General features: G+C 38.0%; 1 long non-coding RNA gene across 1 annotated transcript; it reads right to left on the bottom strand.

The window, feature by feature from the left end:
* Window positions 1–524: 524 nt before the first annotated feature.
* On the bottom strand, window positions 525–24,919 carry LOC148848546 (uncharacterized). The gene is made up of 4 exons (XR_016100333.1): window positions 24,458–24,919; window positions 4,126–4,373; window positions 2,099–2,221; window positions 525–2,021 (listed from the first exon to the last, which is right to left on the bottom strand). It is a non-coding gene; the product is annotated as an uncharacterized LOC148848546 (long non-coding RNA).
* Between the last annotated feature and the right edge of the window lie 1,199 nt (window positions 24,920–26,118).

The following is a 26,118-nucleotide window of genomic DNA, read 5'->3' as shown; positions in this document are numbered from 1 at the left end:
GCTTGTAGAAAACCATTGACTTGAACTACAAAATGTTGACCTAACCAATTAAGCATTAAACCATTTAATCTTTTTAGTATGTCACAAATTTAGCATTAATTCTCATTTTTCCTATTTTTTTATTCCATTTTCATTATTAATTCAAACAATTTTTATTTACTATGGATATTGTTTTAGTATGATGATTATACAAATCTTCATTTTATCGATTATATATTATTAGAGATGTGTACATAACTTTCATTACAAAATTTCTATATTTCTTACAACTTATTATATTTCTATTTGTTTTCTAAATTTTTATTATTTAATAGTAAGATAAATGCATCAAACAAGTGAACATGATGCAACTCCATCATATCAATTAATGATGAACATGGCAATTTTCACTTGGTGAATTTGCTCTACAAAATAACTGTGATCGTCATCATTGTATTGATATTCATTTTTGTTGCATTATTATCATTTTTATCATTACAACTAGTACTATTATGGCAATTTGAAATGATGATCATAATGATGGTGGTAGTAATGATACTTTCAGAATTCTTATTAAAACATATATAATAAAGACAAATAATTGAAGCATAATGTATGATGGGGAGTAATTTGACACGACCTGGTAAATAAAAGTCACATGAATGCAATATGCATGTAGGATGACAATTCAACAAGGGGAACCTAGTCAATGCTATGCGGGAATCAGCGTAAAGTTGCTTTAGCATAAAGTCACATCGGCAACAATTCACCTCGACTGCTAATCGAGTTCGGGGCCCAAGAACAAGAGTGACACGTAATAAATCCTAGTAGCTTCCCAGCAAACTTCGGATATTGCGGGATCATACCGCATAACGGCAAGCCTTATCTTCTCTCCATCCAAATCAGGCGGCAATAATGAAGTTCATTGATTGATACGTTACTCCCTGACTAAAGCGGGAACGGATCTCACTCATTCAGGCCGTAGATCTCATAACTGTTCCGAGAAACCTGCAATAACTCAGCTATATAAAGGCGTCGACCCCTCCATGGATCGACTTAGATGATTTTCAATCTTTTTCGATTTTGATTTTTTTCATCTTTATGCTATTTTTTCTCTTCAACGTCTTCTATCGACATGGCTTCTGAGTGGTCTAATTTGAACATGTCTATTGCTATGACTTTTCCAGTAGTCTGACTTGCATTGTTTCTATTGTCTATCTGTGTGATAAAGGAGTATATCTTTCCTTTTAGACCTTGTAAATTTATCATAAAATGATTTTTAAAACTATAATGCATATAAAGAAAATGTATGTGATATTTCTTGAAGTACTTTTTGTGCCTTGATGAATTCAGATACAATGCATCCAATGTTGGTTTTTGCGGGCTCAAATAATGTCACAGTGGTTTTTCCAATGTCATCCAATATATTTAACTTTAACATGTTTCCATTTCATGTAGAATGTATTATCATTAGCAAAGAATAAGTAAAAAATTTTCAATGAAATTTTTAATTTGTGCTATAGTTTACTTTTCAAAGTAAGTGGATTTTTTATTCTTGTATTTATTACAATATGTTCCTGTTATTGTGATATCTATTTTCTTATTACAATCATTGCAAACATTATACTATTGTTCGTCTATATTGATTATGCCTGTGATGATTGCCTTAATTGAGCAATAATTTTTCTGCATAATATATTATGACAATATATAAGAATGATAGTAATAATATAATTTGTTAAGATTTAAAAATTTAGTAGTTATATAATGTTATATTTACTTGAAAGGTTTGACTCTCTATCAAGCCTTTTATTTTAAGTTCCTCCAATTAATTTGTCAAGTTTGATTTAACATTTGGTAGTATATCATTTTCAAAATCAAATGACTTTTTGAACTTATAAATTGAAATATTTGTAATTAATATGAAGTTGTATAAATGTTTAATTATAACAAAAGTATATACACTTCATTCATGGCTTCTGCTTCTGGAATTGGTGGATTAATTTGAATTGTTGAGATTACCATTGTGGAAATCGAATCACCTGCATTGTTATTAAGTTTTATTAGGGGGTGTAGAAAAGTTATTTAAATTTGCATAAAAAAATTAAAAATTTATTACCTCCATATTTGTTGCAATTAAGCATGTAAACGCTACCACTAGCTTTTGGTGAAGTTCTTGTAATAAGAATCCATCTTGTTCTTTAGCATACTCTCCCCATAATGTCAAAAGAAATGAGTTGCACTATAAAAAAAATGTTAAGTAATTAGTATTGAAATGATGAATTATAATTTTTTATATATAGATGATTGAGCATACTGAGGTGTTGATATAGTAATATCTCTCTTTATGGAATGTTCTTTATATTGAAATTTATGCAATCTGTCAACATCAATAACAACTATAAGTACATCTGTAAAAAAAATGAGGTTTGTTAATGTCTTTACTTTATTGTTAATATTTGAAAGGATTTAAAAATATAGTTATGGTAATGCTATTACTTATCAAAAAGGTCTTTACTTTTGATGTATCTAGTAAATTCATTAAGATTGATGAAATTGTATTTAAATTTGGTAGAGTTGATTGCAATTGTTGCTTCTATGATTGTTGTTAAATTAGTAATATAGCATTAGAAAAGAGATGTTTTGATAGGCCAGATATCAAAATTGCAAAGGATGCTTATTTGACACATGATCAAGTTATTAAGCTTACCTTTTCGGGACTGACAATGCTATTTCTAGTTTTGAGGGCAGTTGCATTTGGGTCATTTTTATGGGGTGCAAAAAGCTATGTATAATCTAAAGAATAGTCTATCACTTTCTGAATACGATTAAGTTATAAATATTTGTGCATATAATTAAAAACAATGTGGATTTTAGGCTTCAGATATGTAAATGAGTATATATGATGGTGAAATCTTTTTTACCTTTGGTTCTATATTGAAATATGAAATGTATAACTATCATATGTACTGATACCAATTATCAACTATCAATCTCTTCCAAGTAGTTCTTTAGCTAAACAAGGGGGTTTTAAGAAATCTAAATTTTGGGCTCAACTATAAGATGAATTGTATCTTACGCTGCATGATACCCCTTTAGAACAATACCCATGCACAATGTGTTGAGAGAACACAACATGAAAGAAAGAAGAACAATAACTGAAGATAATATTTATACTTTATATAAAAATAACATGAACAACCTTGTACATAGAAATCTATTATAAACTATCTTAAAACATAAATAACCTTGTTAATGAAACTTAAAACATGACACTAAAAACAAACACCCTTACTATGATTCACTTTAACATCATCCATAAACTAAACACAAGATAAACTAAATTCCCCCTATAACATATTCACCGTCTTCCTCTGGTTCTTCATCATCAGTGCATTCATTTCTCACAACTCCGGTCTCATTAAGATTATTTTTTAGTTTTAGTAGCTCTATTTTCAAATCATCAATGTACATTTCCAATTTTGAGCATTTTTGTTTATAGTAGTGTAAGTCTTCATAAGTATTCTACTATTTTTTTGACCGCCTTCCTAGCTACATCTTGTTCTATCTCCTTTTTAGAAATAAATCTCTTTCCATAGAATTTTCAATTATCGGCTCCGATTGTGATAAGAATGGAAGCCTTGAAATCCTTCCCATGTGGAGCATAGCTTATTAGGTACATTCTTGAAGTAAATACTCATCTCATTAAGAGTTGTCACCAGTGTGTTAAATGAAATATCAAAAATAAATTGATACATTAACTGTAATTTCATTATGGTTGAGAGGAAAGAAACAATATATAACTACAATCAATAGAGAGGAAACAAAATGTTATACTTCAAGATCATTCTGAAAAAATAAATAAAAATTTAACAAAAAGCATAAAAAAAACAAAATGATTAAATAAAAAACAATAAAACTTAACAAGAGCAGTCCTAATTTCAAGAAAATGGGTGACAATATAATTTCTACATCCGATCACTTGAAGTTGTGAATTTAGACATTGGTTTCAAACCAACATATAAAATGAATAAATCACATCACATCAATTTTCAATGGGTTGAAACCAGCATTTTTCAATTCAGCCATCGATTAAATCTAGCATTTTTCAATGAACCCACACCAAAATTGAAAAAAGAAGATTACCTGGGATTGCTCTTATCTTTGAATAATGAGTCCTCTTGTTGTTCTCCTCTTTGAATATTCATTGCTCCAATTGCTTTCTTGGACTTGTACGTAGCCGAAGAGAATATGAACCTCCATTTATAGATTTTCAAATGTAATTGAAAGACTTTCTTCCACAATCGTGACCCGAGAAAGCAACCAACTAAATCAAAACGTGGATGATGTTGTGGACTTTGTGGGAGAGAGGGCATTATTTCAAGAGTTTGTTCCTACAGAAGTGGATTACATCCAAAGAAAGTCGAAGGTTGTGAGACATTAACCCGTCTAAAAGGAAGAAGTGGATACAACATTATGCGAGAGAAAGTTGAATGTTGTGGGAGACAGGACTTTCGGTTTCTATTGAGAAGTGCAGCAGAGACCTTGTTTCTTTGTTTCTACTGAGAAGTCCCATCAGACACCTTACGCCTTGTTTCTCGGTTTCTAAGGAGTAGTGGATTACCTCTGGGCTCTGATAGGGAAGAAACTGGTCTTTGTCTCTCCATTTGGGATACAATGACATAAAATGACAAATATACCTTCAATATTGCTCAATGAATGCTAGACAAACGAGGGTAGAATTAGACCAATGAAAAGTCCAGAAAAGAGATAAATTCATGCTTTTATTAGTAGTATAGATATATAGGGCGAAAAAAATTCAACAAGCCAAAAAGAAAAGAACTATTGAGACCTCGCACCTTGCCTAACTTCATCTTGTTTGTCAGATATGGCTATATGTACCATTGTATAGGAATTTCATAATAAGGCTCACCTCTATGGTAATGTAGAGAAGAAAATGTAGTAGTATGTATGAGAGGGGAAGCGAAGATGGAGGAGGTCTCTCCAAATTTGGAGGTGGTTCTATCATATTTGGCTGATTTTGGGAGTGTTAAAAACCCCATGGAAAGTTACCATATTCTAGTATGTATCCTTGGTTATAGCAAGCAATTCCCACCGATAGATGAATGATAGTGTAGATTATGAAATTAGGCCAGAAATTTCCCATATTCCTCATGTAGGGCTCTTTAGATGTTGTTGATTCCATGGAGATGAACTTCCCACCTTGGCATCTTGGAATCCCGACACAAATTGTTGTACTTGTAAATGGGATTTTGTGAATTATTACCATGCCATTGAATTCCTCATTTACAATAATTAGTTTCCATATATAGTTGTATCTTGACATCCATAGGTGACCTCTTATACCTCCAAACCATGGTCTTTACTAAAATCACCAATGTCACTAGATTTGTTCTTCCATCCATCACAAATCTTCATATTTTGTTCATTTGTTTTCTTTTATTTATATGCCATTTCAGATCCTACTCATGATGCTACATTACCATGATCATCAGCACTCATAATGATGCTGAACATTCTTCTCATTGGAGAAAATTTTATTATTCATCAAACCATTAGGGGTGAAGCTTCATTACTATCATGCATCATTCTGCATTGTTTATTTAACTATTTGCATTTTGAAAATTTAAAGAAGAATGAAGGGTAAATAGTCTTTTCCATCTTTCCATTAATGGTTACTGATGATTGTCATTTGTCTTAAAACTTTGGGGTACTTTAAAGGATTTTTTTAAATAATAGGGGTAAGATTAGTCAATTTCTTAAAACTTAGGGGTAGTTTAGAACATTGTTTTTTATTAGTGTTTTTTAGTCTTAAGGTCAAATCGACTTGTCATATTGACTGACTTATAATCATGACTAAAATTTTGGATCTATTTACCACTAAACTACTTGTTTATAGACAACCATTCACTTAGTCAATAAAATATGACCTGACTAATTAAGCGTTAAACCATTTAATTGATTTAGTGGGTAATAGGTTTGACATTAATTCTCAATTTTCCTAATTTATTTATTCCATTTCCATCATTAATACAAATAATTTTTATTTATCACATATATTTTTCAATATGCTGAACATAAAATATTAAAGTTGTGCTCATAACTTTTATACAAAATTTTTTGTATTTCTTACAATTTAGTATAATTTGCTTTTTAATTTTTTATTATTTAATAGTAAAATATATGCATCTAACATATTCGCTTCTTCTAACTAGATCTATTGGTGGTCTTCTATGCACTTGACCAAACCATCTTAGTACTCTAAACTCTCTCTCTCTCTCTCTCTCTCTCTCTCATTTTATCACCTATTGGAGATACTCCCAAGTTTCTATAAATGATTTCCTTCCTAATCCTATCATTTCTAGCTTTTTCACTTATCCATCTTTGCACTCACATTTTTCCACTCATTTTTTTGACATGTTTCTTGACCACAATACACTCTGCTCCATACAACATAACTGGCTTTACAACTATTTTACATAAATTTCCTCTTAATCTAAGTGGTATTTACCTATCACACAAAAGTTCAAATGCACCACTCCATTTTGCCCAACTTGTTCTAATTCTTTGGGTGACATCCTCCTTAATTTCACAACCTACATTAGCTAATTCCATTCTAAGGAATTGTAGACCTTAGAAATGTTAAGTTTGCTAGCCATTAACCAACCCCCAGATCTCTTAACTTTTATATGATGAATTAATTCCTAGGTAATAATAACATTATCCTGAGGGAATGTGAAGCAAGGCTTTGAGATCCATGGAGTTCGTGCAGGCAGGTCAGTGGAGGAGATCCTTGAAGATAGAAGCAAAATATCTCATGTTCGAAGAGATGAGAATCAAGGGGAAGGTAAACCTGAAGGTAAGGGAAGTGAAAATGGTACAATATTGCTGGAAGGATTAGAAGTGATCGAGTGGCTAAGAGAGCTCATAGTTGGAGACTGTTCAAAAGGTAAGCAGATAAACTGGCAGGATTTTAGTACATTAGAAGGGAGAAGATATGTTGTTGAATGTAAGAGGAATAGAAAAGGTTTATTCATAGCTTTGGCTGAATTTTTTGGTAAGGGATGAAGGCAACTGGTGTGTCTACCAGCAGGAAAATAGAACCAAGATTGGGGGAAAGTTGACTGGTTGCTCAAAGAGTAGCAAATGATAAAAAATCCTCCATAAGGGAGGAGAAGGCATATCTCAGCAACTACAAGGTAGAACAACGGCCAGTGGTCATGGCAAAAACAAAAGGCCAATGCAGAATGGTGGGAGGTCTAGAGAGAGAGGAGTGGGATAGTAAGTTTGTGATACAAGCCAAGGAAAAGGTTAATGATTAAAAGAGGGTAGCTGATTTACTAGCAACCAGGTTAAAGCTGAAGAGTGTCTTCATAGTAACCCCCTTCGGTAGTTGTAAAGCCATCCTAGATCCAATAGAGAACGATTTGGAAATATCAACTATCAATGTTTAGGCGGATTTCAGATCATTCACAGTCTTTAAATGGAATCCAAGATCCAACTCCAAGGATTTTTTTGTCAAAGATGATGTGGTGGTGCGTGTAATAGGCTTGCCATTTCATCTATTAAAACAAGAAATAGCAGAGTCTATAGCGGTATTTGAAGGGATAGGAAATCCATCAAATGGACGCCCAAGATTGCGGAATAAAGGGGGGCGAATTTCAAAAATTTTTTCTTTCCCTTCAACTGGGAATCGAATTCCCTATTTAGAAAATCATATTTTCAATGATCATTCTTGAACCATAAACTGAACCAGATCTGAATCAAAAGGAGGAGAGAGAGATAATACCTGATACAGAGAAATAATATCTCTCAACGGAGGTGTTCACACCCAAGGTAGAAACCAAAATCTACTCCCACTGAAGATGGCGCAGTGCAAGGTGGAGCAGAATCAGCAGTGTCCTTCCTAAGAATTTGATTCTTCCCAAGAATCACCTGGACGGCTTGTGAATACAACTCCTACCAATCTTTTCTCCAAAAGATTGGAATCAAGATCTGATATTGATTTCTCCCAAGCAATGGAGATCGAACTGCTATAGGTGGCGGCTGCAGGAAGGAGGCGGCTAGAGAGAATTTGCAGGGTGCAGAATTCTCTCATCTGTGATCTCAGCTCTAAAGACAAGACTGTTGCTGGTGATTGTGTGTCTAAAGGCTGCCGCCCCCTCTTCCTTTTATAGACTTAAAGGGATCAACTCCTAATACCATTAGGAGTTGCTAACCCAAATCATATCTGGATTAGAAGTCCCTTTAAGATAAGGGATAAAACTTATCTTATCTGCAGATTAGATCAGCCAGTTCCTAATCTAATTAGGAAGTTTCCAAATCTAAATCTCATTTAGATCTTGGTCTCTCTGAGTGGATAGGGTGTGGGCCCAATCCTATCAGCTGATCTTATCTCAGAATTCGCCCCTTAAAGACTAATCAAATTAGCCCAGTTCGAAATGGGCTTAAGGCCCATTTAGGGTTATGTATTCATTAAACCTTCCAACCTGCTGCCTAGTTGGGCTTTCTTGTATGGCGTGGGACCCAAACATTGATCTACACACCAGCCACATGGGTTCAGCCCAGCCTTTGTTACAAGGCCTGTCCGAATACACTGTTATGGACAGTGCACCCCCTAAAACCCATCAAATGGGCTCTATGGGCCCAACACTTACCCTAAGTGGTCCCTGGGCCAAGCCACCTTGTAATACCCAGGGACTGTGGGCAGATGCAAGATTAGCCCATCAGGTATTATCCTCAATGGCCTTACACTCAACCTCTCAGCCCATAATGATCATACACTGCCCGACAAGAGAGGACCTCTCCCTCGGCTGCAAGGAACAGTGTTGCACTCTCTCAAGTATGGATCCCGGGAATTAAAACCTTTTGCAAACATTTCAAAACCATAATATATATACTTTTATATCTCATATAAAATATATTTTGCAAAACAAATCTCAACGATTGAAATCGGCTGCCGGCAGTCTTGGTTTCCATCAGTGAGAGTGCATCCCCGATCATTACCCTTGTCCAACAAAGGGGCTGATCCTGTCACTATGATCACCCACTCAGATGAATTCTCAGACTGTCCCAATATACTCAAGTTTTGACCCCCGCTAAGGATCTCACTGATTGGTATATCGAAGACAGTCTAATCCGACACCTAGTGCAGTATCATAATCGAGTCTAGGGGTCGGGTGTAACTTTCCAGTTTTGCCCATCAATCTCTAAGGTCCAAGGCAATACTGGTAATCTGGTCCAGTTCAAAGATTCAAATAATCCCACACTGTATGTGCTTAGGGTCTCACCCCGGTAGCTGAGACAAGCCACCCCAACCGACTTGGTGACACCACAGTGTCAGCCTTGTTAGAATAGGTCTCCCCAGACCGACCCACTGGCTGTGAACATTCGAAACTAACATGAGTCTCATTAAGTGTCCAGTTTAAGGGTATTACACAGAAACATACCAAGGGAACATGAATCAAATATGCACTTTTATTCATTTACAATAAACTCATAAAGTACATCATTTTGATTGAAGCTAAGGGCATACAAAACTATCTAACAGCTCCCACTTGCACTTAGGTCAAATCAGGTACTAGCCGGAGTCCCATGCTTTCCATGTGTTTCTCAAACACTTTCTGTGAAAGTGGCTTAGACAATGGGTCTACCATATTCTCCGCTGATGCTGCCTCTTACTGTCATCCTCCCGTAGGTCCAGTGTTGTCATACAACAGTGGAATGGGTGACGTGCTGAATTCCAAATTCTGGAATGAACACCTTCATTCAAAAGGCAACCTCACTTACGAAAATGCACTCGGCTTGGGTTGTGGACTATTAATTTGCAACTTAGGACCCCTATTTGCTGACACTCAGGAAACAACACACGATCCTATCATGAAAATATACCCAGATGTAGACTTTCTATCATCTGGATCCGACTGGAAATCGACATCTGTATACCCTTGGATCTGTAGTGAGCTACCATCGAATACTAGACAAAACTCTTTTGTCCTTCGAAGGTACTTAAGTATGTTTTTCACAGCAGTCCAATGCTCCTGCCCTGGGTTGGCCTGAAATCTGCTTACTACACTCACTGCCTGAGCAATGTCAGGGCGAGTGCACATCATGGCATACATGATGCTCCCTACGATAGAGGCATAGGGAACGTCCTTCATGCCATCAATCTCCTCAGAAGTCTTGGGAGACATCTTCTTGGAGAGAGTGACTCCGTGCCTGAAAGGAACATTTCCTTTCTTGGAGTTTTCCATGCTGTATCTTTTGACTATTTTGTCAATGTAGGCAGATTGGGATAATCCTATTATCCGCTTTGATCTTTCTTGGAGTTTTCCTGTAAACACAGGGTTCATCCGGATTCTACTCGAAGTCAAACGATTTGACGGCAGAGTCAAAACGGATGTTCCAACTTCTAGAAGCTTGCTTAAGTCCATAAATGGATCTATTAAGTTTACATACCATGGCTGCTGCATATAGATATCTTCAGTAAGATCTCCATTCAGGAATGCAGTTTTGACATCCATTTGCCAAATCTCATAATCATGGTATGCTGCTACAGCTAGCAGGATCCTAATGGATTTAAGCATGGCCACAGGCGAAAAGGTTTCCTCATAATCGATGCCCTCTTTCTAAGTGTACCCTTTCGTCACCAGACGAGCTTTGAAGGTCTCAACCCTACCATCGGGGCCCTTCTTCCTCTTGTAAATCCATTTGCAACCAATTACTTTTACCCCGGAGGGCGGATCTACTAGAGTCTATACTCCATTGGTCTCCATTGAGTCCACCTCTACTCTCATGGCCTCCACCCACTTCTGTGAATCTATGTCCAACATAGCTTCCGCGTAAGTCACGGGATCCTCCTCACTAGTCAAGGTTTCTACCAGGTAACTATCCTGGTCATAACCATAACGGACTGGTGGCCTGGATACCCGAGTGGATCTTCTAGGTTGGTCACTACCTGGAACTTGTGGGACATCTCCCACTGCTCCTGAGCTCTCCTCATCAAGAACAATTTCTTGACGATGGGTGTCCAGGATATAAACGGTCTCCAAGAACTGGGCATTTCGACTGCAGAACACTTTCTACTCACTTGGGTCATAGAAAATGTAGCCTACAGAGCCTTTTGGGTAGCCTACAAATAGGCAACGGCTGGTCTTGGATTCCAACTTGTCCGCACTCGTTCTTTTAACGTGTGCTGGACAACCCCAAATCTTCAAGTGTCTGACACTTGGTTTCTTTCTGGTCCAAAGTTCATATGGAGTATTCAGAACCGATTTGGTTGGAACCCGATTCAGCACGTAGATCGTAGTCTCTAATGCGTAACCCCAAAAGGATGTGGGTAACTCTGAGTGTATGAGAAGTGATCGGACCATATCCAATAAGGTCCTATTCCTCCTCTCTGAAATACCGTTAAGTTGTGGTGTAGCAGGATGAGCTAATTGTGATACTATCCCATTGCCCTTTAAGTAGTCCCTGAACTCGTCAGAGAGATACTTGCCACCTCGATCTGATCGAAGGGCTTTAATTTCTCTCCCCAACTGTTTCTCGACCTCTTGTCTAAACTCTTTGAACTTTTCAAAGGATTCAGACTTGTGTCTCATTAGGTACATGTAACCATATCGTGAGAAATCATCTATGAAGGTGATGAAATACACGTGTTGATTTCGTGTCCTAACACTCAGGGGACCACATACATCAGTATGTAGTAGGTCAAGTGTGCCTGTACATCTTTCAGGCTTACCGTTAAATGGCCGCTTCGTCATCTTGCCTTGCAGGCAAGGCTCACAGGTGAGAAGATCTTCTACAGTTAGAAAATCCAAAGGACCATCCTTTACCAACCTTGTGATTCGGTCAACACCGATGTGGCCAAGTCGGTAGTGCCACAGACACGTGGGATTAACTGTATCACGGGCTCTTTTCTTGGGGATTTCAGCCGACGTAGTTTCGGTTATGTTAGTTTCTAGAGAATGATGTAGAACATAGAGACCGTTCTCCAGTTCCCCGTATGCGATGAATCTGCTATTTCTTTTAATAATAATCGTATTACTAAAGAAGACAGAATAACCATCTGCACACAGTTTTGAAACAGAAATCAAATTTCTTCTTAAGTTTTGTACATAAAGACAATCTTTGAGTACAATTTTTCCTTCTCTAAAAATTAACTCCACGGTTCCTATTGCTGCGGCTGCAACAGTTGCAGTAGTCCCCAAATAGAGAGTGACTTCTCCTTCACTCAGCCTTCTGCTTACTATGAACCCCTGCAGTGAGTTACACGCATGAGTTGAAGCCCCGGAGTCAATACACCAGGATGCAGAAGCTATCAATAAATTGGTTTCTATAACACAAGTTTCGAAATTACCTTTCTTGGATTCCAGGTAGGTAGGACAATTCCGTTTCCAGTGGTCGGTCTTCTTGCAGAAGTGACATGCATCTGATGCTTTGTCTTTCTTCTGCCTTTTGCCCTTGGTGGCTTTCTTCTGAGGCTTCTTTGCCTTCCTCTTTCTCTTGCCCGTTTTGCTAGCTTCAACAAGCATAACTACAGGCTCATCCTTTTTAATCAGTTCTTCAGCTCTTTGCAACATATTGCTGAGCTCTTGCAAGCTGACATTCAGCTTGTTCATGTTATAGTTCATGATGAACGGATTAAAGGAATGAGGCAAAGAATTAAGGATAGCGTCTATCTGGGTTGCGAGGTCTAGTCCAGATCCAAGAGCCTCTAGTTCGTTGATGTAACCCATCATCCGAAGACAATGGTCGTGAACTTGTTGGCCCTTGGACATTTGAGTGGTCATGAACTGCTTCAAGACCTTTTGCCGAGTAGAACAATTCTACTCTTCATACATCGTCCTCAGGCTGTCCAATATGTCCTTGGCAAATTCTATCTGATCGAACTGCCTCTGTATCAGGTTGTCCAAGGAAGCAATGATATAACACTAAGCTAGGGAGTTTTTCTCCTCTCATTCCTGATAGTCTCTCCTTCGGGCCTCAGAAGCCCTGTCTCCCGGATGCTCCAGAGCAGGATTCTTTGCCACTTTGTCTAGCTTTTTTGAAACTAGGACCAGCATAAGGTTCATGTACCAGTCGGTGTAGTTTGGGCCCTTAAGCTTGTTGTCATCAAGAAGCTTTGCAAAAGATCCGTTTGCCATTTTCTGATTAAAGAGAAAACATCAGTCCACAACCTAATTTGATTCATGTTCATTTCATAGATATGGATTTTAATCTACGATCCACTTCCATTTATTCATCTCTGAGATTTCCCTCATTTCTCAGTGACGGAGACTACGGGTTGTCTCTGGAAATGTGGGAAATCACATAGGGTGCATGGAGCCAATTGTTTCAGCTGCATAACCCCACCACCTTTCTATGAAGGATCATATCCACTCATCATATGAGTTTCCCTTTGGCCTCTATCAGACAAGGTTCAGAACTGTTTTCAGGTAAACCTTTCTATCCAGTGAGTGCTTACCCATCATATTCGTGAACGCCAAGGTACCGTGAGAGAGTTCCCATTTTCTGGTGAAGCCCCTCCCATATCGGTCTATGACGCCTCTATCATCTTATGAAACATTCAGACAAGCCCAACAACAAATGGATAACCCATTTTCTGGTGTGTTTCCTCATTACTGAAGGACCCATCCTCATGCTAATGATGGAAGGCCTTTAGAGAGTTCATCATATGAATCTCCCTATCACATGCACTCATATTAGCTAAAGGGAATAAAATTACGCCCTAGTTTGATTTAGGTCAAACCAAAGTGGCTCCCACTGACTTTCATAAAGCCAGATTTCGGTGGTCCTTAAATCGGCTAGGGTTCCGCACGTGACCTCTTGATGACCAAAAAGGGACACCATGGCAATGATGTGCATTCAGCCATGATGTGCGCAAGCGCCAGCGCAAGCGCCACTGCCGAATGAGCATGGGCCAAGTACTTATGGCCCATGTACGCAGCACATCACACATCCATACATCTCATGCAGGGATAAATTGATCCAATCAATTAATTATCTGTAAGGCTCGTTGGAAGCCCGTTAAAATTCCATAATATTAACCATTAATATTATCTAGGTATATGGGCTGAATCAGGGTTACCCAGTTCGGCCCATATAGCTTTATCCTTTAAAATGGGCTTTTGTAGTTTTAACTATTTAAAATTGGGCCTTTACAGGCTGGGCCGAATTAACCATTTAATTAAATATCAATCCTTAGGCCCATTAGTGGGAAAATTAGGCCTGACTTTCAGCCTTGATTAAACCCTAGAATTGGTCCAAACAGTTTGAACCAATCTTGGTTCGAATGGGTCTAGGGTTTGATTTTTAATTAAATCCTTAATTCAATTAAATAATCTGAAATTAAATAACTGATAAAAGAAAAACATAAATCAGTTAATCAGGGTTGTTCGCACACTCCAACCTACAAAACAGAGGTTAGATCACAGATTGCAGTTTCTCAAACTGCAAATCGCAGATAGTGAATCTCCCATCTACGAAATCTCCTTCTCTGCGCCGCCATCTTCGATCCAAAATTAGAAATAAATAGAAATCTTATTTCTATTAATTATTACATCAGATTGAATGCCTATACATTGAGTCTAAAAAATAAAAAAAAAATATTTACAGACCAAATGTAATAAATAAATTCAATAAACTGCAAATCTTGCAGTTCTCCCTGCGCAAACCAAGATTTCGATCTCCTCTCGTACGAACAACCCATAAATCAAGAAAATTATAAAGAACTATTCTAAATAATAATCAGATTTATTTAAAAATAATTTCAGATTATTTGCCCATCTGTTTTGGGAACAAATTTCCCAAAACCCATATCTGCGCAAATTGGGTAGACCGCCTTCTCCCTATTTGCGCAGGTTCAGATTAGAAACAGAATGGTTCAAGATTTGAACCATGGCTCTGATACCACTGAAGGGATAGGAAATCCATCAATGGACGCCCAAGATTGCGGAATAAAGGGGGGCGAATTTCAAAAAATTTTTCTTTCCCTTCAATTGGGAATCGAATTCCCTATTTAGAAAATCATATTTTCAATGATCATTCTTGAACCATAAACTGAACCAGATCTGAACCAAAAGGAAGAGAGAGAGAGATAATACCTGATACAAAGAAATAATATCTCTTAACGGAGGTGTTCACGCCCAAGGTAGAAACCAAAATCTGCTCCCACTGAACATGGCGTAGTGCAAGGTGGAGCAGAATCAGCAGTGTCCTTCCTAAGAATTTGATTCTTCCCAAGAATCACCTGGACAGCTTGTGAATACAACTCCTACCAATCTTTTCTCCAAAAGATTGGAATCAAAATCTGATATTGATTTCTCCCAAGCAATGGAGATCGAACTGCTATAGGCGGCGGCTGCAGGAAGGAGGCGGCTAGAGAATTTGCAGGGTGCAGAATTCTCTCCTTTGTGATCTCAGCTCTGAAGACAAGATTGTTGCTGGTGATTGTGTGTCTAAAGGCTGCCGCCCCCTCTTCCTTTTATAGACTTAAAGGGATCAGCTCCTAATACCATTAGGAGTTGCTAACCCAAATCATATCTGGATTAGAAGTCCCTTTAAGATAAGGGATATATCTGTAGATTAGATCAGCCAGTTCCTAATCTAATTAGGAAGTTTCCAAATCTAAATCTCATTTAGATCTTGGTCTCTCTGAGTGGATAGGGTGTGGGCCCAATCCTATCAGCTGATCTTATCTCAGAATTCGCCCCTTAAAAACTAATCAAATTAGCCCAGTTCGAAATGGGCTTAAGGCCCATTTAGGGTTATGTATTCATTAAACCTTCCAAACTGCTGCCTAGTTGGGCTTTCTTGTATGGCGTGGGACCCAAACATTGATCTACACATCAGCCACATGGGTTCAGCCCAGCCTTTGTTACAAGGCCTGTCCGAATACACTGTTATGGACAGTGTACCCCCCGAAACCCATCAGATGGGCTCTATAGGCCCAACACTTACCCTAAGTGGTCCCTGGGCCAAACCACCTTGTAACACCCAGGGACTGTGGGCAGATGCAAGATTAGCCCATCAGGTATTATCCTCAATGGCCTTACACTCAACCTCTCAGCCTATAATGATCATACACTGCCCGACAAGAGAGGACCTCTCCCTCGGCTGCAAGGAACAGTGTTGCACTCTCTTAAGTATGGATCCCAGGAATTAAAAACTTTTGCAAACATTTCGAAACCATAATATATATATACTTTTATATCTCATATAAAATATATTTTGCAAAACAAATCTCAACGATTGAAATCGGTTGCCGGCAGTCTTGGTTTCCATCGGTGAGAGTGCATCCCCGATCATTACCTTTGTCCGACAAAGGGGCTGATCCTGTCACTATGATCACCCACTCAGATGAATTCTTAGACTGTCCCAATATACCCAGGTTTTGACCCCCGCTAAGGATCTCACTGATTGGTATATCAAAGACAGCCTAATTCGACACCTAGTGCAGTATCATAATCGAGTCTAGGGGTCGGGTGTAACTTTCCAGTTTTGCCCATCAATCTCCAAGGTCCATGGCAATGCTGGAAATCTGATCCAGTTCAAAGATTCAATTAATCCCACACTATATGTGCCTAGGGTCTCACCCCGGTAGCTGAGACAAGCCACCCCAACCGACTTGGTGGCACCACAGTGTCAGCCTTGTCAGGATAGATCTCCCCAGACCGACCCACTGGCTATGAACATTCTAAACTAGCACGAGTCTCATTAAGTGTCTAGTTTAAGGGTATTACACAGAAACATACCAAGGGAACATGAATCAAATATGCACTTTTATTCATTTACAATAAACTCATAAAGTACATCATTTTGATTGAAGCTAAGGGCATACAAAACTGTCTCACAGTATTGTGTGGAGGAATCTTGAAATGAGCTTTTTGGGGTGATCTTGACTCAGTAGCAATCCTACTAAGTGGTGTGAAGCAAGAAGACATTCCACGAAAGATAGAGGTACGAACAAAGGGGAGCTTTTGTCTCTGTGTTGTTAGCTTCCTCCATTGAAGCAAGGTTGTGGAAGGAGGTTCGTATGGTAGGAGGGGAGAAGGAGGAAGAAGAAGCATTACGTAGACTTGTGAGATTGGTTAATTCAAATGGGAAGGAATGTTTCACTAAAAAGGGCCAACAAGTTATGGGAAGCCAAAAAGCTTTGGGGCAGTTAGAAGGTCAAACCTGGAGAAAGAAAGATAAGGATATGACAAATGGCAGATCCTTTGCGTAGGTGGTGTCAGGGGAAACAGACAAAAACTTACCAGTGGCGAAAGGGAGAGGGTTGAACCAACAACCTCAGACAGGGAAGGTTGCTGGCTCGACCATTAAAATAGGGGGCGTGACTTTTTAAGGGGTCACGTGGGACGAAAAGACTTAGAAAATGGGCCCAATCGAGTGGATCCCTTTTGTGGTGGTCCGGAGAAGTTAACTCAAGTAAAGGTTTTAAAGTTGGGTTCCTATAGTCTTGAGCCCAAGGCCCATTACAAGATAGATGGGCCGAGGGACACTTTAAGTAAACACGCGACTGGGAGGAGGGATGAGCTGATAGATGAGACTAAGCGTCTATCTTCTTCTACCCCGAATCCCTCCTTTCGATCGAACAGATTAGGCGCAAAATCTCAAGACTCTCAGTCTCGAGGCTCTCTATAGTGGGTTCCATCCAACCTGGCGAACCGTCTTTCACCAGATAGGCACAACCCGAGATACCTGAAGCCTAGTGATTTGAACATAACAGGGTTTGAAGATTGGTTGTGTGAACAAAACAGCAGTGACGATTCTGATAGAGACAAAACGTTAAGTTTGGGAAGTTTGTCTTCGAAAAGCAACAATGAGTTACTTGAAATAGAAAGTTTGCATACAGAGTTGTTGTTTTTAGAGGAAGAGACTAAAGAGGTAGGTGGCGGGAAGACTAGAAATGGTGAAGAAAATGGTACTAAAGTTGTGAAAACTCCTCCTCCCTTCGTCGAGGGAGCTGACCCTGAGTCTAATGAATTACAGGATGTTGGTGGAGAGGGACAAGAATCGGCCGTGAGGATGGATGTGGGTATTCCAGTGTCGGAAACACAGAGAAAGGTTTTCCAAGTGGGTAGGTCATCAGAAGTGATTCTTTTACTATGTCTACTTCACAACCTTGTCCAAAAAGGGGAAAGGCCTTAAAACCATTTGCCGCCTATCAACACTTCAATTCTGGTGATTCTAGTCCTACCCCCGTCCTACCAGGTATGGGTGTCAATTCTTTTATAGGTACTGACTTGTTTGCTATGCCTGTAACAGATATCCCAGCTTCCCATCCAGGAGGTTCTTATGCAAGAGAGAGGGTGATAGTGGAAGAAGGAGAGAGGGTGTTGGAAGGTAGTAAGGGGGAGGCAGACAGAATTTGGGAGCTGATTTGTAAAATGATGAAAGAAAAAAAGAAGGAAGGACTCTTAGAAAGATGTTGTAGCCAAAATAAGTGTGAGCAGGGTAAAACTCTTCCTCAAGCATTGGCTAGAAAGGATGGAGAAAAGAAAAATGATGATTGTTGTATTAGGAAGGGGGGGGAGGAATAAATAAGAAAAAAAGATCTAAAGTGGAAAGGCTAATTTCAGACATTAAGGGAGATTTAGAATTCAGTGGTAGAGAGGATAGGAGGAAGGGCCTAAAATGAGGAGACTATGGCCTTTTCATGGGTTTTTTGCTATTTTGTCTCGATGAAAATTATTAGCTAGAATGTAAGAGGGTTAGGGAGTGCAAGAAAGAGAAAGGTGATCAAAGACCTACTCCAAAGGGAAAAACTAGATATTGTGATGTTACAAGAATCCAAAATGATGGAATTAGATGGGAGATGGGTGAGGACTTTTTGGAGATCTAGAGGTTTAGGTTGGAGCTTGTCTCCTTCTTGGGGAGCCTCGAGGGGGATCGTAACACTATGGAGGGAGGATGTAGTGGAAGTAGTGGAAGAATTGATAGGCAGATTCTCAGTTTCCATTAAGTGTAAGAATGTAGAAAATGGGTGTGTATGGGTCTTAACCAATGTTTATGGCCCTAATTCTTATAGAGAGAGATGAATGAGATGTGGGAGGAACTATATGCAATCAAGGGGATATGGGATGGTCCTTGGTGCCTGGGCGGGGATTTTAATGTCATTAGATTCTCTGATGAAACCAGTAATCCCCAACAAGTAATTTCAACAAGCATGAGGAAATTTAATAGTTTTATTGAAGAATGTGAACTGAAGGAAATACCTCTACTGCAAGCCAGTTACACTTAGTCCAACCTTCATGAAACCCCTTTGTGTTTGAAGCTGAACATGTTCTTATTTAACCTTGCCTGGGAGAATAGTTTGGAAAACTTGGTTGTTAGAGCGTTACCCAAGGGCACCTCCGATCACTGTGCTATCCAAATAGGTACTGCTTCATTTTCTATAGGACCCAAACATTTTAGATTCGAAAATATGTGGCTCACCCATCCAGATTTTGTGAAAAAAGTGAAGGAATGGTGGGATGAGGAGGAAAGGGGGGTAAGATGGAAGGGGATCAAGTTCCATAAGAAATTAAAAAGGCTGAGAGCCAAAATAAAAGAGTGGAATAGAGATCAGTTTGGTAGAATTAAGGAGCAAAAACTGTGCCTAATTTCTCGCATAGAGAACTTGGATGTAAAGGAATCTCAAAATGGACTAACCAAAGAGGACAGAGTGTTAAGGAGACAATTGAAAAAGGATTTGGAAGAGGTGTTATTGAGGGAAGAAATCAGTTGCAGACAAAAATCTAAACACAAGTGAATTAAGGAAGGCGATGGAAACACTAGATTCTTTTATGATTTGGCAAATGGGAGACGAAGAAAGAATCTTGTGACCAAGCTAGAGATAGGAGAGGAGGTAATTACCAACTAGGATGACATAGCCAAAAAATTTGTGGACCACTTCAAATCGATTTATAGAAGACCTTTGAGTGAGAGAGCAATCATGGAAATGGTGGATTGGCCAAGAATTGATGACGGAGTGGCAAGGTGGCTGGAAAGAGATTTCGAGGAAGAAGATATTAAGAAAACTGTCTTCCTAATGGATAGATCCAAGGCTCCGGGTCCAGATGGCTTTACTATGGGCTTTTATCAAGACTGGTGGGAGGTGGTGAAAGATGATTTAGTTGAAGTCTTTTAGGAATTTGCAAACAATCACACTATAATCCCTGGAATTAATGCCACCTTTTTGGCCCTGATACATAAGAAGATTGATGCCAACCACCCAAAAGATTTTAGGCCTATTAGTTTGGTGACAAGCATATATAAAATTCTGGCTAAAGTGCTCTAATTGAAGATCAAAATAGTCCTCCCTTCTATCATTAGTGAAACATAGGGGGCTTTCATTCAAGGGCAACAAATAACAGATCAGATCTTAATTGCGAATGAGTGTGTGGAGGAAATGAAAAGGTCTAGTAAGAGAGGATTCATTTGTAAATTGGATCTTGAAAAGGTCTATGATTTGGTGGACTGGAAGTTTCTATTAGAGGTTATGCAAAATTGTGGGTTTGGGGACAAGTGGGGTAATTGGATTTTTGGGTGTATCAGTACTTATCACTACTCTATTCTGGTAAATGGTATGGTGAAGAACTTTTTTCTAGCTTGCAGGGGTGTCAGGCAAGGAGATTCACTCTCACCCTTCCTTTTTACCTTAATAACTGATGTGATTAGTAGGATCATTACTAAGGCTGGCAGCGAAGATGCCATTAGGGGTTGGAGAATAGGGAGACACCAAGTTTCCATTACTCACCTTCAGTTTGCAGATGACCTAATGATCTTTTGTGAATGAGGTCTTAGCGAAAAGGTAGCAAACCTAAAGAAGCTAATAAAAGGTTCTGAAAGTATCTCTAATTTGCGAATAAATCTGGAAAAGAGTTGCATACCGGGTATAAATTTGGAGGTAGGGGAGGTCGAGACTGTTGAGGAGTGTCTTGAGTGTTCCACCTCTACTTGGCCTATGTCATATTTAGGGCTTCCTTTAGGGGCAAATCCTAGGGAGAATAGATTTTGGACCCTAGTGATAGAAAAGTTTGAGAAGAGATTAGCCTCATGGAAGAGGAATTATATCGCTTTAGGGGGGAGAATTACCCTAATAAGATCTACCTTAGCTAACTTACCTACCTATTATTTGTCTGCTTTTAAGATACCAATTAGGGAGGTTAGGAAACTGAAAAAGTTGATGAGGGATTTCTTATGAGAGCCGGGACAAGAAAAAAATGATCACTTGGTTAATTGAGAAATTGTGTGCAGAAGTAAAGAAGGGGGTTTGGGACTTGGGAGGGTAACTAGAAAAAATCAAACTCTGTTAGGGAAATGGTTATGGCAATGGCCTTTGAAAAGAGAGAAATTGTGGCATGAGGTGGTGGGAAGCATTCATGGGAGGTCAGAGAATGGATGGGATGTTGATGTATCAAGGCAAGCTAACCTAGCATCACCTTGGAAGGCTATTCACAACACCCTTTCCTAAATTTTATCAGGTATGAAGTTTGTTCTGACAACTCTGCCCATTTTTGGGAGGATATTTGGGTAGGAGACACACTGTTAAAGGATTTGTTCCCTTCGCTATTTTCTACTTCTTTGTACAAAAAAGAGGTGGTCTCAAAATTTATCTCACCTTTGGGAACACCCTTAGGTCCTACTTGGGATTTTGGATTTCGTAGAGGACTTAGGGATGATGAAATTGATTCTCTTTTTGCTTTGCTTGGTAGTCTTAATCAGGTTTGTTTGGATCCCTTCAAGCCAGATAAGAGGGTTTGGACTCCTAGACCCAATGGAACCTTCACTTGTGCTTCTTTCTTCAAGTCCATCTCTCAACTTTCTACTCACCAGCCCTTTCCGTCAAAAGAAATTTGGTATAGGCCAGTTCCCCCAAAAATTATGGCATTTTGTTGGGAAGTATTCTATGGGAAAGTAAACACTTTAGATAACCTACAAAAGAGAAGACCTTTCCTCTGTATTTCTCCTAATTGGTGTATCCTCTGTAAAGCTCACGGTGAGAATTGTTACCATCTATTAATATCTTGTCACTTTTCTGCACACCTTTGGGCTTGGCTACTTTCATTGTTTGGGGATAGTTGGAGTTTACCAGTAGAAGTTCACATGCTCTTCAACCATTCTACCTTTTATTGGCCTACAAAAATAGGGAGAATTATGTGGAGATGTGCTTGTACTGCCTTGATTTGGACTCTTTGGGAAGAAATAAATATTAGAATCTTTCAAGAAAAGGAAAGGAGCAACTAGGATTTGAAAGACTGTGTTAAATAGGGCAATACATTGGTTGAAAACCTTGGAAATCTTTCATCAGCTCTCCTTTAATGACCTTTGGAGAAGTTGGTCAGCAGTAGCGAGGTGTTCATCTCTAAAGGACAAATCAATTACAAGCTAGTGTCCTCCATCCGAAGGCTCACTAAAGTTGAACTTTGATGGAAGTAGCATTGGTAATCCAGGTTTATTCGGAATGGGGGGTGCTTTGAGAAATGCGAAGGGAGAGATTTTGTTGCTTTACTCAGGTCCCTTGGGATTTGGGAACTCCATCAGGGCAAAACTTTTAACTGGTGTACAAGGGGTGCAATTTGCAAACCAGTTGGGGGTACAACAACTAATAATCGAGGGGGATTCCAAAGTGGTGGTGGGTTGGTTGAAAAATTCTGAAGAGGCTATGTGGCGATAAAATAATGAAATAAAGAAATTTAATTGGTTGACAAGGAATATGTTGGTCACTGTACAATGGGTGGGGAGATTAACAAATACTTTGTCAGATATATTAGCTAAGCAAGAGGTAAATAGGGAAGAATTATTTTGGGCTCAGTTGTGATTCTTGTTTTTTTTCCTAGTTTACTTGTAAGATTCAAGGAGGGGCTGCAGCTCATGCCTCTCGTTGGGATGATGTATGAACTCACTCTAAATTTGCTTCTGAATCAATAAATTTATTATTATTCATCAAAAATTAATAACATTATCCTATGATTGCCTACCCAAAACAAAAACACCTTAGAAAGGGGAGATACACTTATATATGAAGAAGGAATTTTAATCTATTTTCCAAAAGTTCAATAACTATCTTATACAACACATTGCAAAGGCTAATAGGCCTAAAAAGTTCGATGACAAACTCAAAAATGCCTTACCTCATTATGCCCCAAAATTCTTGATACAAAAACAATAAGATACCATCTGGACCAAGAGCTTTTAGTGATCCTGAGGACATAACAACATCTTGAACTTCCTCCCTAATAGGAAGGGTAGTTAGCATCTCATTATCGGACATATAAATGATAGCCAAACAATCTAAGAATACATACAAAACTAGCTCTCTTCTAGATTAAAATTACACCTTGAAAGAGTTAACAAAAATCCAAGCTATATTGGAGTGATCCTTAGTCCAAACCCCTTGTTATTCTTTGACCCAAAAAAATTGATTGCTCTGTCTCCTAAAATTAACAAAATTATGAAAAAACCTGATGTTTCGATCCCCTTCTCTAATCCAATTTTACTCTTTGGAATCTAATTCCAGTAATCTCTACTTACTAACCCAATCCAATCAGGCCTCAATGTCTCCCACACTTGATCTTCTCCGTTTCTTTAGCTCTTTTTTATCATCATATCCCATTTGGCACCAATTCTAAATCTAGCATAGCTTGGAAAACTAACATCCCATCCATAATAATTTTCACACATTTTCCTCCAAAATCCAACTACCGAAAAATCTAAAAGGGACTGGTTTGGAAAATTGGGAACCATTTGTTATTAATCTTAATGATTTATGATCAGATCCAGATCTTTGACCCACTAAACCTTGGACAGAAAAAAGATACTCAGAAAATTGATAGACACTACTAAAATTCTATATGGGCATTTGCACATTCTACCTAAAACTTTTAGATCATTTGTCCGAAGTAAAGTCACCCCCTTGCAAAGATTTATTTCTTACAATTGCAAATGATTAATATTTTTTTTTTTTTTTTTTGCAAAAGCAGAATTTCGGCCATAGTCAATAATAGTCAAATTATCTTCAATGTCTAGACAAAGGTCATACTTAAAGCCCCTAGAAAAACATACGGTAAATCACATAGATTTGAATCAAGCAAAACATTTTGAAATTCCAACTAGAAATAAACCTTTTTCCTTTTATTTTTCAACATACAAACATGCCACAAGCCAGCTTTCCTGATTAGGGGGAAATATTTAATTTTTACTAGGATATACTTGTGAATTAGAACAACATCCACCAAAATGTTGTCTTTCTAATCAAATGCTTAGACTCCTCCATAATCCATCTAATGCCGCGTTTGTTTTAGGTGTAAAATCGAAATAGGGTAAATTTTTACGTCCTGGTTCAATTTTGCAAATGTTTGAATAGAGTGTATATATTTACACCATAAATCGATTTAAAACTCTATTTTGAAATATCTTTACACTGATAATTGATATAAAAAATACATCGAATTATCGATGTAAAACTTACCCTTTCTAACATCAAAGTAAAATTCTTCTCACTCTATCTCAATTGCCGGCACCACTCTCAGATCTCTCTCTCACTTGGGTGGTGGCAAGGTTGGCCTTCGCGGCGGCAACCTTGGCCACATCAACAATGGAAGTTTTCAGGCTTCTTTTTAGCATACAAGATGAAGTAAGTGACAACAACCACTAAATTGTCAAAGAGAAGTGTAAAGTGCACCGTTGGTCAGCCACGCCTCTTGCTTGCTACTTGAACGACCTCTTAGACGCCTCTGCCCCGGCAGCCTTCACGCCCTCCTGTGTCATCCTGTATGCCTCCACCATTTTTTCTGGTTCTTCATTCCACTTCTCTCTCTCTCTCTCTCATTTGGTGTTGTAGTAGAACAAGCAAACTGTGAAAGAGAAGCGTGGAGGAAAGAGCCAGTGAGCAATGATGCGTCTGCTACAAGCTATAGTTGGTAGCAGGCTCAGGTAAGGCTAAAGCTACAGGTTGCAGCAGGCTATAGCTACAAGCTATATTTACACTGACGTGATAAATAATAATAATAATATAATAAATAATAATAATAATTTAACAAATATTGAAAAATAAACTAACATATTAATAAAAAAACACGAATACCAATGAGAATTTAAAAAGGTAAAATAGGAAAATTTAAATTATTCAAAAAATATTAAAATATGAACAAAAAAATTTCATGAAAAAATACAATGTGAATTTAACATCACCAAATGATATTTACTAAGAAAGCTTCACCATTACACTTAATAAATAAAAAATGCAATCACAAGTTTTCAAAAAATAATTCATTCATTTAACCAATTATTAATCACAATAACATATACAAAACATAATAATATTCATATAAAAATAAAAAAAATGCAATCACAAATCAAAAATACATGTAAACATTTAACTAAATATTAATCACAACAAAATATAAAAAACATCACAACTATACATATCAAAAATAAAAAAATGCAATCACAATTCGTTTAACTAATTATTCATACAAAAAATCAAGAAAAAAAAATCTGTAACCCACATATTTCAGCATATGTTTTGCATCATTAACAAAAAAAGTGCAAAAAAAAATCTATTCATGCATAGGAATCACACATAGACAATGCAAAATAAAACAAGCAAGTATTTCGATTTCTCACTTGATGAATAATCTGAAAAAACGAATCTAGACAAATATTCACCCAAAAAAACAAGAAAATAACACCAAACATGGAGGGGAGGAGTTTGGGCGAACTCACCTTCATTAGTCGGTGGCTGAATGGTTGGGTGTCACCAGTAAACTTGCCCAATCATAAATCTACAAACAAAGAGAAGAATGCCTTTTCCGGCGTTAAAAAACTGAAGAAAAATGCTTCAAATCGAATGAAATAAGCAAAAAAGAAAAAAGAAACAAAGGGAAAAACGGTAGGTTTACTGGCCGTATTTTCGCACTGTCGATCGTCACCAGTGGACCTGCAATTGGAATCATTGCCCTCTGCTTGTTAGGTTCGAATAAGAGGAGAGGGAAGAAAACCCTCACGTAGGGGCAAACTGGGTATTAAATAAATTATTTAGGGACAAAATCGTCCCATACGTTTTAAAATAGCACTTCTCCAAGAAGTACTCAAGTAGTGTTTGAGAACACTTAAAAGAAGTACTTATTT

The sequence above is a fragment of the Nelumbo lutea genome, chromosome 6 (genome assembly GCF_056320005.1).
Source record: "Nelumbo lutea isolate HS-2025 chromosome 6, American lotus-T2T, whole genome shotgun sequence".
Lineage (NCBI taxonomy): Eukaryota > Viridiplantae > Streptophyta > Magnoliopsida > Proteales > Nelumbonaceae > Nelumbo > Nelumbo lutea.
This window is presented reverse-complemented; position numbering and strand designations above follow the sequence as displayed.